This window comes from Pongo pygmaeus, chromosome 2 (assembly GCF_028885625.2).
Source record: "Pongo pygmaeus isolate AG05252 chromosome 2, NHGRI_mPonPyg2-v2.0_pri, whole genome shotgun sequence".
Lineage (NCBI taxonomy): Eukaryota > Metazoa > Chordata > Mammalia > Primates > Hominidae > Pongo > Pongo pygmaeus.
Window position 1 is genome coordinate 129,058,923 of NC_085930.1, and position 11,641 is coordinate 129,070,563.

The following is an 11,641-nucleotide window of genomic DNA, read 5'->3' on the forward strand; positions in this document are numbered from 1 at the left end:
GCAAATACTAACCATTTACATTCCAATGCTATAAAAGACATTCACATACATTGTTTCAGGCAACCCTTTCAAGCCCATGAGTTAGGAAACTTGGTTTTATATGTCATACAAAAGAAATCTAAAGCTCAGAGAACTTGTGTAACTTTTCCATATACATGGTTTAGCTGGAATGTTGTGAAAGCAATACTTGCATCAGGTCCATAGGCATCAAGCCCAAAACTGTCGCTACGAACCCACAGCAACCTTTATTCCTTGCTGGGCATTTCTGGGGAAAACCCTCCATCCGCCTCAACTAAGGGGGCAATAGACAGAGAAGCAATGAAGGATCAACTGATTCAAATTCTAACTATCCTGTGCCTTTACACCTTCACAGCTCCATTTAATAAGTGACAGATAAATATTGATCCCATCTAGGCAGTTACAAGTCTGTTATTTTTAAATCCACAGCATAAGAATTGATGGTGGTTGATAAGATGCCAGGTGTCCAGATCTAGAATCTTGTTACAAGAACCATAGCAGTAATACTTAAGTGCTTTAAAAGTATCATCCATTTAATCTTCACAACAACCTCTGAATTAGGTGCTAATTATATCATTCTGCAGGTGAGAAAACCTAGACTCAGAAAAGTGAAACAATCTTGCTGGAGGTCATTTATCTGGTGAGTGGTATAGTCCTAACTCAAAGTCTCATTAGTTTGAGTCATAGAGCTGTGCTCTCAGCTATGATACCATCCAATCCCCTGCTCCCACTCAGTTGGAGACATTTTCTAAAACCTTATGAACCTCAAACTCGATCTGTAGGATAAATTTTTCGAGCCTCTTCATGCACTTCGATTCATTCTTTTAAAATTATTTATAAATTAGTACTCATTTTAAAAGGATATTCTCTCTCTAGTTCTAAACACAAGTATAATTTCGTGACAATCTGGATTTGTGCTTCAATTATCCAAACTGTTTCTTCCCCCACCCCACTTTTTTTTTTTTTTTTTTTTGAGACAGCGTCTTGCTCTGTAGCCTAGGCTGGAGCACAGTGGCATCTCAGCTCACTGCAACCTCTGCCCCTGGGGTCAAGAGATCCTCCCACCTCAGCCTCCCGAGTAGCTGGGACCACAGATGTGCACCACCATACCCAACTAACTTCTGTATTTTTTTTTTTTCAGAGACAGGGTTTTGCCATGTTGCCTAGGCTGGTCTCGAACTCCTGGGTTCAAGCAGTCCTCTCACCTCAGCCCAAAGTGTCGGGATCATAGGCATGAGCCACCATGCCTGGCTTCCTTCCCATTTTTTTCAAATTCAGTGGCTAATTCATCACAATTTATCCTTATCCCTTTTACTTGTGGAAACCTAAACCTAAAAAGTATAAATCAAGAAAAAGTGGTATTCTAGGCACTCAAATAAGGTTAAACACTCAAGAACAGCACTACAGCAGGATCTTCCTTATTTTCTGTCTATTTTTTTTACTATGGATTAACAAAAGTAGACCACTAAAGTTGCATGCACTTTTACTTCTGAAAGCTGAAGCCACAAACTTCCTGGTCTTACCATATTGGAGTAAATTAGTATCTTTCTCAATGCCAATTTCTAAATTGAGTATTTTCTATCATATTAAATACTTTTTTACTCAAATATGTACTTTAGTCCTTATGACTAAAACCGTAAATTGCTAACCAGCAGCCCACAAGCCAAATTTCATTCCATAATATATTAGGTTTTGGTGCTTCTTTTGTTTTTAATTTTGATTTAGTTGGCATTAAAAAAAAAAAAACAACCTGGAGATTTTACACAGATTTCCAGAGTCACATAAAAATTCAGATTTCTAAACCCTCATATAATTTGTCATTACTATGCTGAAATTGCTCCAAAGTAAACAAGTGCCTGGAGCTGAGTTAGGGCTGCCCTCTTTCATGTTCTTAATCCATACTGCTATTGCCATATATTATTGCTACCTCCCTTCTTGACTCCTGACTCCTGAAGGCATTTGATTGTTCCATCCCAGTACATGAAGTATTCTTTGTTTATTTAAGCTTACTTTTTGGAGGCCACATCTCATAAAATTAAATAAACTATTTCTGTTTTGTTTAATACCATGTCTATCTTTGCTCTGCAGTGGCTTTATTACAGGATGTACTAGAAGATCATTGCTTTTTCCTTTGCCAAAAACTTATAGCTTTCCAATATACTTGTCAAGCTATAGTGTCTGATAGTTTTTAGGTTATCTGGTCTGCCTCAGTTGACAACCATATCATCAGAGGTAGACTTCATGGGCCCTGGTAAGCAAAATTCTGGCCATGCTATCTGTCACTCTGCTATTGCTCCTGTGAATATGTTACCTTTCATGGCAAAAGAAATTTTGTAGATGTAATTAAAGTTACTCATCAATTGACCTTAAAAAAGGAGATATTATCCTGGATTATCTAATCACACAAGCCTTTAAAAAGCTGAGAACTTTCTCTGGCTGCAAGTAGAAGAGATGTAGGAAAAGTGGAAGTCAGAGAAATTGGAAGTACAAGGACTCACTGTTGCTGACTTTGAAGAAGGATAGAGCCAAAGAATGACTCTAAAAGTTGAGAATGATCCCCAGCCGACAGCCAGCAAGGAAATAGGGACTTCAGTCTTAGAACCACACGGAACTGAATTCTGCCAACAACTTGAACAAATCTGAAGGAAAAATCTTCTCTTAAACCTCTAGATAAAAGTTCAGGGTAGCTAATTCCTTGATTTTTGGCCTGGTAAGCCTGCCTGGACTTCTGACTTACAGAAACGGTGATATAGTGAATGTGTGATGTTTTCAGACATGAATTTTGTGTTAATGTGTTAAGGCAGTGATAGAAAACTAATACAGGCTTCATGGCCACTGGTGACCCTAATGAGTAATATCAGAAAAGCTCAGAATGCTTCATTCACAGCAATCATTGTTTCCTTTTTGGTGTGACTTTGTCATTAATCATTTATGTTTCCAAGCCAATTCTGGTGATTTAGAGCCTGTACTAGTTTTTGATCTGTGCCATAACAAAATTAACACAAACAGAAAGTAAGAGGGCCAAAATCAGTACTGAGAAAATAAACTGAGTACTATGAAAATCACATAGAATCTTAACTTCTTCAATTTAAATGTTTCAGCACTCTCTTTTAACTGTAATATTGAATATATTTGTATGTGAAGCAAGCAAAAAGCTATCCACTCTAAGTTTTACTTCTTCATTAAATTATCAAAAGAAAACTACAGTTGTCATTGTAACAGTGAAACATTTAATACAGTTCTAAAATTAAATGCAGAACACATTTACAGAAGCCATCAATTTGGGACTTTCTTTGTCAAACTCTGTTTTTCAAACAATATTTTAGTAATAAGCCTTATTTTACTAGTGGAAAAATCTTAAGGAAGACAAGACTATATATTCACTCAACACAAGACTGCTTAAACTTTACTCACCTCTGTGATCTCTACCAGTTGCAGATGACCACATTATTCATGGTTTAATACCAGGAAGATGTGGGATCTGCAAGTAAAGTATTCTCCACCTTGGACATTACTTGGCTAACTCAAGTCATTCATTCATTCAACAAAGGAGGCCAATGGATAAGGTCAAAGAGGTAAACTATATGATAAGGTTTTCTTCATAGGATATATTGCTATCTGAAATTATCATATTATTTGTCTAATTTATTGTGATATATGTCTCCCAATAGAACGTCAGCCCCAAGGGGCTGGTGAATTTGCCTTCCTGTTTATTGGTGGACATCCAAACTTTAGATTGGTAGGCGCCCAATAAATACTTATGAAATAAATACATATATAAATGATAAAAAAATCTAGGTCAGCATCCAGAAGTTCCGATACACTACTGTTATTCACATTCTCTAATTTTTTTCTGTCCCTCTTTTTCCTAACACGAATTTCTCCAAAGTATCTTCATTAAAACGGTAAATCCTCTCCTTCTGCATTTATTCAACAAACACTATTGAGCACCCTGGATATTCCCTGTCTCGCTCAAGAATCATTTACTCATTCATTTATTGATTTATTCAACAAAGGAGGCCAAGGATGAGGTCAGAGAGATAACAGGGGCCAGATCATAAAGAACTTGGTAGGACACTGTAAGGTCTTGGGCTTCTAGTAAGAGTGAGATGGGAAGCCATTTGGAGGATGCTGACACAATAAATGTCATATTCTGATTAACATTTTATTAAGGCCAATGTAGCTATTATGTGAGGCAAAGGTAGAAACAGGATCTCCGGTCATGAAGCAGTTGGAATACTCTCATGTTTTTTGACTGCCAGTGTTTTCATGTAATTCAAACTAGGTTCTTGAATAAACTTTGCTAGAAAACAGGAGTCATATTTGAAACCCTTAAAAGACACACAGCACTGATTGCCAGCTGTCCTCTCTTATATCCAGTCCCTTGCCACGTATAGGATCCTGGGACATTGCTGCTGCAAATAATTAGAGACCTAATTCCAATTGCTTCCATTCACAAAAGAGGAGATTTTGCTTTGCTCATTCCTTGGTGGTCAAGGTTCATTTCCTTTACACAATGCTATCTTATTTCTCTTCTGCTCAGATCTAGCATTATCCACATTCACTCTCTCAAAAGACAAACTATACCATGCTTACCTAAAAATGTTAAAGTTCACGGTCCTGAAAGAGAACACAGAGCATTTGCAGAGCCACTCAAGTCTCTTCCAAAGCCCATGATGCTTAGATCATCCCAGACTGAAAATCCCACTTGTTTTCAGGCTTCCCCAGTAACCACATTGAAGACACAGTCTATGGTGAATTGCCTCTATCATGCTTTCTTGTAAAAAATCTAACCATAAGATGGACTCAACAGACCTATATAACTTGGGCCCCCAGGGCCAATGAATGCAACTTTCACAACCCATTGTTTCTTTGAGGTGTGTCCATATTAATGTAGATACTGTGGCTTCTGGGCATCTCGACAGCGCTCTATCATTATGAATATATTCATAGATATAGAACCTGGCTGTTACTGGGGAGGTGCCCTACTATAGACTGCAGAATAAAGAACAGCAGTTAAAAGGATCTGAATTGCCACTCCCATGCTTTTGGTTCTGCAACCTTTGTTCCAGTCATTTAACCTTGTTAAGGCTGTTTCTTTACCTATAATATTAGCCTACTGGGTGTGAGTAATAAATGCAATAACATGTGCCAAGCTTTTAGTACAGAGTCTGGCACATAGAGAGCACTCAATCAATATTAGTAATCATCATTTAAAAGCCATTATTCTAATTTTCACCAACCCTGTGAAGATGGGCATGAATCTTCCAAAATGGTACCTGAATTCAGGAAGTTCTTTGCTTGGCTTGCTACCTTTCTGCCATCTGCTTGTAAAAACAACAGTATTGGAAAAGGGGCATTCTAGAGCATGGTAGCATAGATCCACAGACACATTTCATCAGTTCTCTTTCTTCCATCTTTTCTGTGTTTACTTATTGGCATAGAGGAAACTGAGACAAGAGTTTAAACTTCTTGATATAAGTTTGACACGATGAATGCAAAGACCACCAAGTACAAAAGGCAAGAGCAATGCTGTAGATTAAATCCTATAATGGTGGAAACAGCCAGGGCAAAACTCACACATATATTTTTATTTTGTTTGTTTTTGCTTATATAAGAGTGATGAAGAAAGACAATTTAAAAGGATAAGGGATAGAAGAAGGGAAGAGAGAATGGAAAGGCACAGCAGAAAGTGAAGAAAGAAAAAGGAAGAACTGAAGAAGATGAAAGAAATAAATAGGGGGAAAAAACGAAAAAGGAAAGGAAGAAATAAAAGGAAAAGGGAAAGTTACTATGAGACTGGTTCTACAGCCCAGAGCAAAGCAAAAGCAAAAGCCAGGATCAGCACAAAAAGACTAACAGAGAATATAAAGTGGGCTTACAACTGAACAAATTCTTCTTGCAGTCCTGTGACTCTTTTGTGAATAAAACTGCTTCTATCCCTAGAAAATTGAAACTTAGATTTTTCTTGACCTTCAAGTCCAATGATACCACTGAATGATCACTTGACTCTTGTTTACATGATTACATTGAAGTCATCACTGCTCTTTTGAGAGAGGTAAAACCTTTTACGTCTCAGTTCACTTCACATACAAAGTGAAGTGAACTCAAGGATGCCGGTTATGCTTAGAACAGTGGCTTCCTAGTGAAAGAGGAGAAGCCTGCTACAACAGTTCTGGGGTTGACACTGGTGATACTTCTCACTCAAATATTTTGCTTTCATTTTTATTTTGTGTCAAAAAAATCCGTATACAACATTGAACATGCTTGATTCTCAGTCTCTTAAATGTATTTCTAGGTTTTTTATTATATGTACTCTGCTGGCAAAGAGAAAAAACAGGCTATTCAAGATTATGATTATTTAAATTTACTTTTTTTAGTGGTAGAAATTAATCTGATTTCATTTTCCTAAAATTAACAATCAAACATAGTACTGTGTTCCAAATTTGGCAAAGTGAAATTCCATAATCTGTCGCTTTAGCGTGGGATCCACCAAGCATATTTCTCAGCTCACAAAGGACTTCTACCTTGGAACATATCCAACCTCTTAGTATTAAATTGGTGAGTTACCATGAAAGGTATAAGCTCTTTCTTAATTGATGCTCAACCTCCTAACATTAGATTGTGTGAAACTTATATAATCTGCAAAATATAGCAAATCAGTTTATCTTTAAATAGTGATACTAGTCACACACATCTATCATGCCAGGACAAAAATAATAGGTGAAAGGTGATATTGGCCTGGACACTAGGGGTTATGATAGAGGTGAACAAAGGTGAGATATGAGCAGGGGTATTAGTCCAAAATACTTATCAACTGGTATGGCTAGGGCACTGGCCAATCAGAACAAATGCAGACTATAATCCACCAATACTGGCAGGTCTACCTGTGGGTATCAGGCACATGCCTACCTTGGACACAATGTACATGATGAATTAAGAAATAGTTGAGGCAAAGGAATAAATCTAAGTTTCTGGACTGAACAATTAGTATGGTACTGTCATTTCCCCAAATGAGGAAGACTAAAGAGAATAATTTTAGGAGGTTGTTGGTAGTAATAATATAACCTTTAATTTTGGATGTAAAATGTTAGATATGCTTGGGAAACATCCAAATGGAGACGTTAAGTGGGCAATTGAATAGATGTTGCTGAAGCTCAGAGGCTAGGAATGGATTAGAGACATAAATTGAATTGTTGTATGGATAAGACTTAAAACCCTGAGAATGAAAGATATTACCTAAAGCGGAAGCTGGGGAGGGAAGAGGAAGGCAATATAAAAAGATGGGCCAGAATATAGCCCTAGTGTTGGTAAGATCCAACCTTTATTTAGAGATGATATCATAAAAGTGGAGCCAGCTGGGAAATAATAAACCCTAAAGAGGAGAATTAAAGACATACAGTCTCACAGAAGCCACCAAAGTCACTGAAAGATGCCAACAGAATGTACCTTATGACAGAAAAGGGACGAGTCAGCTCTGTCCAATGCTCCAAGAAGTTGAGTAAGAGTGCAGATCACTGCTCAGTAGTCACTGCTGACGTCAAGAGAAGTTGTTTTCATAAGCGGTGGAGGCAGAAGCCACACTGGAGGAGGACAGACAGTAAGGTAGAGAGGAGGTGGAGATTAGCATGTGAAGATTAACATGTGCAGACAAGCCTCACCAGAAGTTTGACAATGACATGGAGAAAAGAAATGAGGTAAGGGATGCTGAGAAGTATGGGATCCAGAGTTTGTTTTAAACATAGAAGACATTAAAAATATGTTGACATGTAATTGTTGTAACAACAACAACTCCATGATTTAGGGAAGTGTTATTTCTCTCATTTATCAGATGAGAAAACTGAGATTCAGAGAGGTTAAATAACTGGATCGGGTTCTCGTAACTAGTAAGAAAAAGAGCTGAAAGTTGAGTCTAGCCTATTTCATTCCCAAGTTCTAGGATAGGTGGACACTTCTCATATTTTATTGCATTTATTTTCCCACATGACTGTTTTCTCATTTTAAGAATTTTATTTTTAATTGACATTAATTATATATATATTATGGGACTCAATTTTTTCTAAATACAGGGGATGAGTCTAACTCATCCTCCAATCCCCAGTACCTAGTACAATATCTGTTCATTAATAATGGGTACTTAAAAAATGCATGTTGCATAAATGAATAAACAAATAAGTTTGTAGCCAACTAACTGCTAAGAACTTACCCCAATCTTACACAGTCACCAGGCTCCACTGTAATGAACAGCTTGCTTCCCACTTAAAAATTTTTTTTCTCTGTACTTGAAATATATACAAAGTCTTTATTCTCACATGGAATCTATTCTCAGGTAATACTGATTTCACTGGGCTGTTCCACATGAGATCAGCATATTTGTATGGGAAGGAAAAGGGATATTCAATCACTGTGATATTTTATGAGCCTGGTAATAATAAATAGATATTTTTAAACATTCATGTGCTTGATTGATCCTTCTTAACCACATGTTTTGCTCAGCTGTTTTGCTGGCATTTTACTTTAGAGCCTTTTTAAAGCAGTTATTATTTTTTCCCTTTATCATATGAGTAAAGAAGTTTTCAAAAATGTCCCTAAGGTTAAAACAATGCACAATACTTTTAAAATGTGTGAACTCTGATGATTGTCTTAAGATGTTAATAACTTAAGTTTCTGCTGAAATAATTTTGTTTTGAACTTCTTCCAATAAACTCCTTCCTTCTCACTTTCAGAAAATTTAACCTTTGAAAGTCTGAACAGAAAAAATAGTTATTCAGATTAACAAAACTGCTTCATCACACTATGTGTAGCTCTTCAATTTAGTTTTGTTATGATTTGCTAGCGAAGAAGTTTAGGGTCTGTCCATTTCCTGATTACATATATATTGTTAAAGCTACCTGAGCCAAGTTAAATAAAATAAAGATGCCTAAAGTAGGTTAAATTTGCATTCTGATTATTTGCAACAGTTTCTAATCCCACAGTTTTTTTTTTTCTTCATGCTTAAGGTAAGAATTACCTACTAGTTCCCCCCCGCCATATCTATAAGCATCATGTATTTTTTTGTCCAAGAAGGAATATACTATACAATTTAGCTATTCATTTATGCAAATGATGGTAAACGGAATTATAAAGACAGATAATAAACAGCAAATGAGGTTATTTTGTTTCACGCTTTATGTTGTCAGAGTTCTGAGCATGGTTTAGTGTTTTCTATTCATGACTTTATATTACCAAATTACTCCCTGATGGCGTCTCAGATGTGCTTTTGTCTGCAAATGAGAAGGAATAAAATACCAGGACATTAACGTTAAATTACAATCGTTAATGGCGTAAATACGAAAATAATTACTGCATCATACCATCAATTGTTATGTGTTCATTACTGAAGTTCCTGTAAAGCCTTCATTTTCTTGTTACAATTGTTTTTTGCTTTATTTTTGTCTGGCTATTTTATCGCCCTGACAGTACTTTAGCAACATTCAGCAGTTACACAAGCCATTTAATCCGGCTCAAAGCTTCATTTAAACTTCATTTAGCTGCATTTTATTTGTGTATATATGCCTTTTACTTCTTTCTGACAGTCAAAAGGTACTTCTGGAGTAGGTGCTGCAAAGATGTGTCAAAGGAGACTATCTAAAACCAGCAATAAACTTCAGAGAGGGTTTTAGACTTACTTTAACATGGCTCGATAAGATACCTTTATTAAATAATCAAACTTATTGCACCCCCATCCTCTAAAATTTTAGCTTCAGGGCTCTTTTCTTCTTCTCCTCCTACTTCTAGCACCTCTTTTTAAAATTAATTTATAAATCTGCGTCCAATCAGGCAAGATGCTTTTAAATCTCGGCTCTCGACTCTCTCCCATTCTGTTTCTTCTCCTCCGCTCCGCCTCACCTGTCTTTCTCCCGCTCCTACCTCTTTCCTCTTCTCTCAGTGGTCCCTCCATAACTGGCAGGACAGGGACCCCCTCCAGATAGACAGACGGACAGACAGACACACACACACACACACCCCACACTCTGGCCGCCTGGTCCTGGAAGGGTCGTCCAAATGCACCCTTTTGTCTGCTCCACTCCGCGACCATCACTTCGCCTCTGCCTGCCTGCCTCGGGCGGGGAGTGTCAGGGAAACTCACTCCGCGCTGAGAGCTGGAAGGGGGCGGGGCGGAGGGGTGTGGAGGCACAGCGGGCGGTCCAGCACCCGAGCATCCTTAGCCACGGCGCTCGCGCGCGTACACACACACACACACACACACACACACACGTCTTCTGTCACCTGTTCACTTGCAACGCCAGCTCTAGCTCTAGGTAAAACTTATCCCTCGTACCCATCCCCACCCCCACCTCCGGGAGTCCATCTACAAGACATCGGCGTGCACACCTTTTTCAAAATATCTGGAGGGAGAAAAGTGCACACTGGGGCACATTACAATTACATAGATTCCTAGTACCTCTCTCTTCTCTGTTTTTCCGCCCATCGTCTCTACAATCACACACAGCCTCTTCCTGCCAAAGCGCGCACACAGCAAGCACCCCTTCCCTGCTGACAGTCCAGGCTTGGAGCCTCAGCCTCCAGGGCTCGGTCCCTGGCCGGGTCCCTCTGTCCGGCGCCAAGCCCTTAGTACTCTCTCCAACTCCTGCCATGTGCAGCCTGGCGCTACCCGCTCCCTAGGCCCAGCCAATGCTCAAACTTTTTCTCGCCCTTTCTTCGGCACCAAAGCATGCTGCAACCCAGAGGTCCGACACCCCGGCCCGGAGCTTAGATCCCTACAGTGGAATGGAGCTAGAACCCCTGCTCCCAAGGGCGCCAGGTTTCGCCGTGCCCAGCCCTAATGTGCGCAGGACAGCGCTGGACCCGGCAGGGATGCGAAGGGAGCCAGGGCGGATCCGACTGGCAGGTGCAACTTGCCAGCGACTCCTGGGTTCACGCCCCTGGGGAGGGCGGGTTTGGCCTAATGAGAACAAAGCTGGAGTCCGGGGAGACTGTCAGACAGGCGCTAAGACAATAGCAATAAAGGGAACTTGGAAGAGGACTGCTGCGCAAAGTTGTCCGCGAGTCCAGATGTCCTGGGACCGGTCGCGGGCTCCCGCTGCAGACCCCCCAACCCCCAGCCCCCGGCCCCGCCGCGGTACACGCAAAATCCCTGCTAGGCAGCCGGTCCCTGGATGCCATGCAAATGCCCTGGTCTTCCAGACCCAGCTTGGGGCTCCGGGGACGCTCGGGGCTTGGACAGCAGCCACCCAACAGGAAGACCCGCCAGCGCGCTCTCCTGGCTTTACCTTTCGGCGGGCTGCCTTGGAGTCCGCTGCGCGCCGCCCGCTGGCTGTGCCCTCAGCCCCTGCCGCCGCCGCTGAGAGCAGACAGCGGGAGCCCGGCTCGCTGCGCCCCGCCCCCGGGCGCCAGGCCCCGCCCCCGGGCGCCACGTCCCGCCTCTCCACGCTGGCCCGCAACCGCGCGGAGCCACGACGGCCCAGTGGGGTTTCCGCGTGAACTGAGCCGGAGGCGGCGGCGGCCGCGGCTGCCACTGCTGCTGCTCTGGTTGCTGCCCCTGCCGCCTTCACCGCTGTGGCTGATGCATGCCACAGGCCAGCCAGGATGCCCAAATTGCCAAGGGATACCGCTACCCTCC

General features: G+C 40.7%; 1 protein-coding gene across 1 annotated transcript in view; it reads right to left on the reverse strand.

The window, feature by feature from the left end:
- The window catches only part of RARB (retinoic acid receptor beta), a 781,226-nt gene extending 769,852 nt beyond the window's left edge, over positions 1-11,374 (reverse strand). Inside the window, exon 1 of the mRNA XM_063662108.1 lies at positions 11,292-11,374. The gene's annotated coding sequence lies outside the window, so the exon portion shown is untranslated. The remainder of the gene's footprint in view (positions 1-11,291) is intronic.
- Positions 11,375-11,641: the final 267 nt, after the last annotated feature.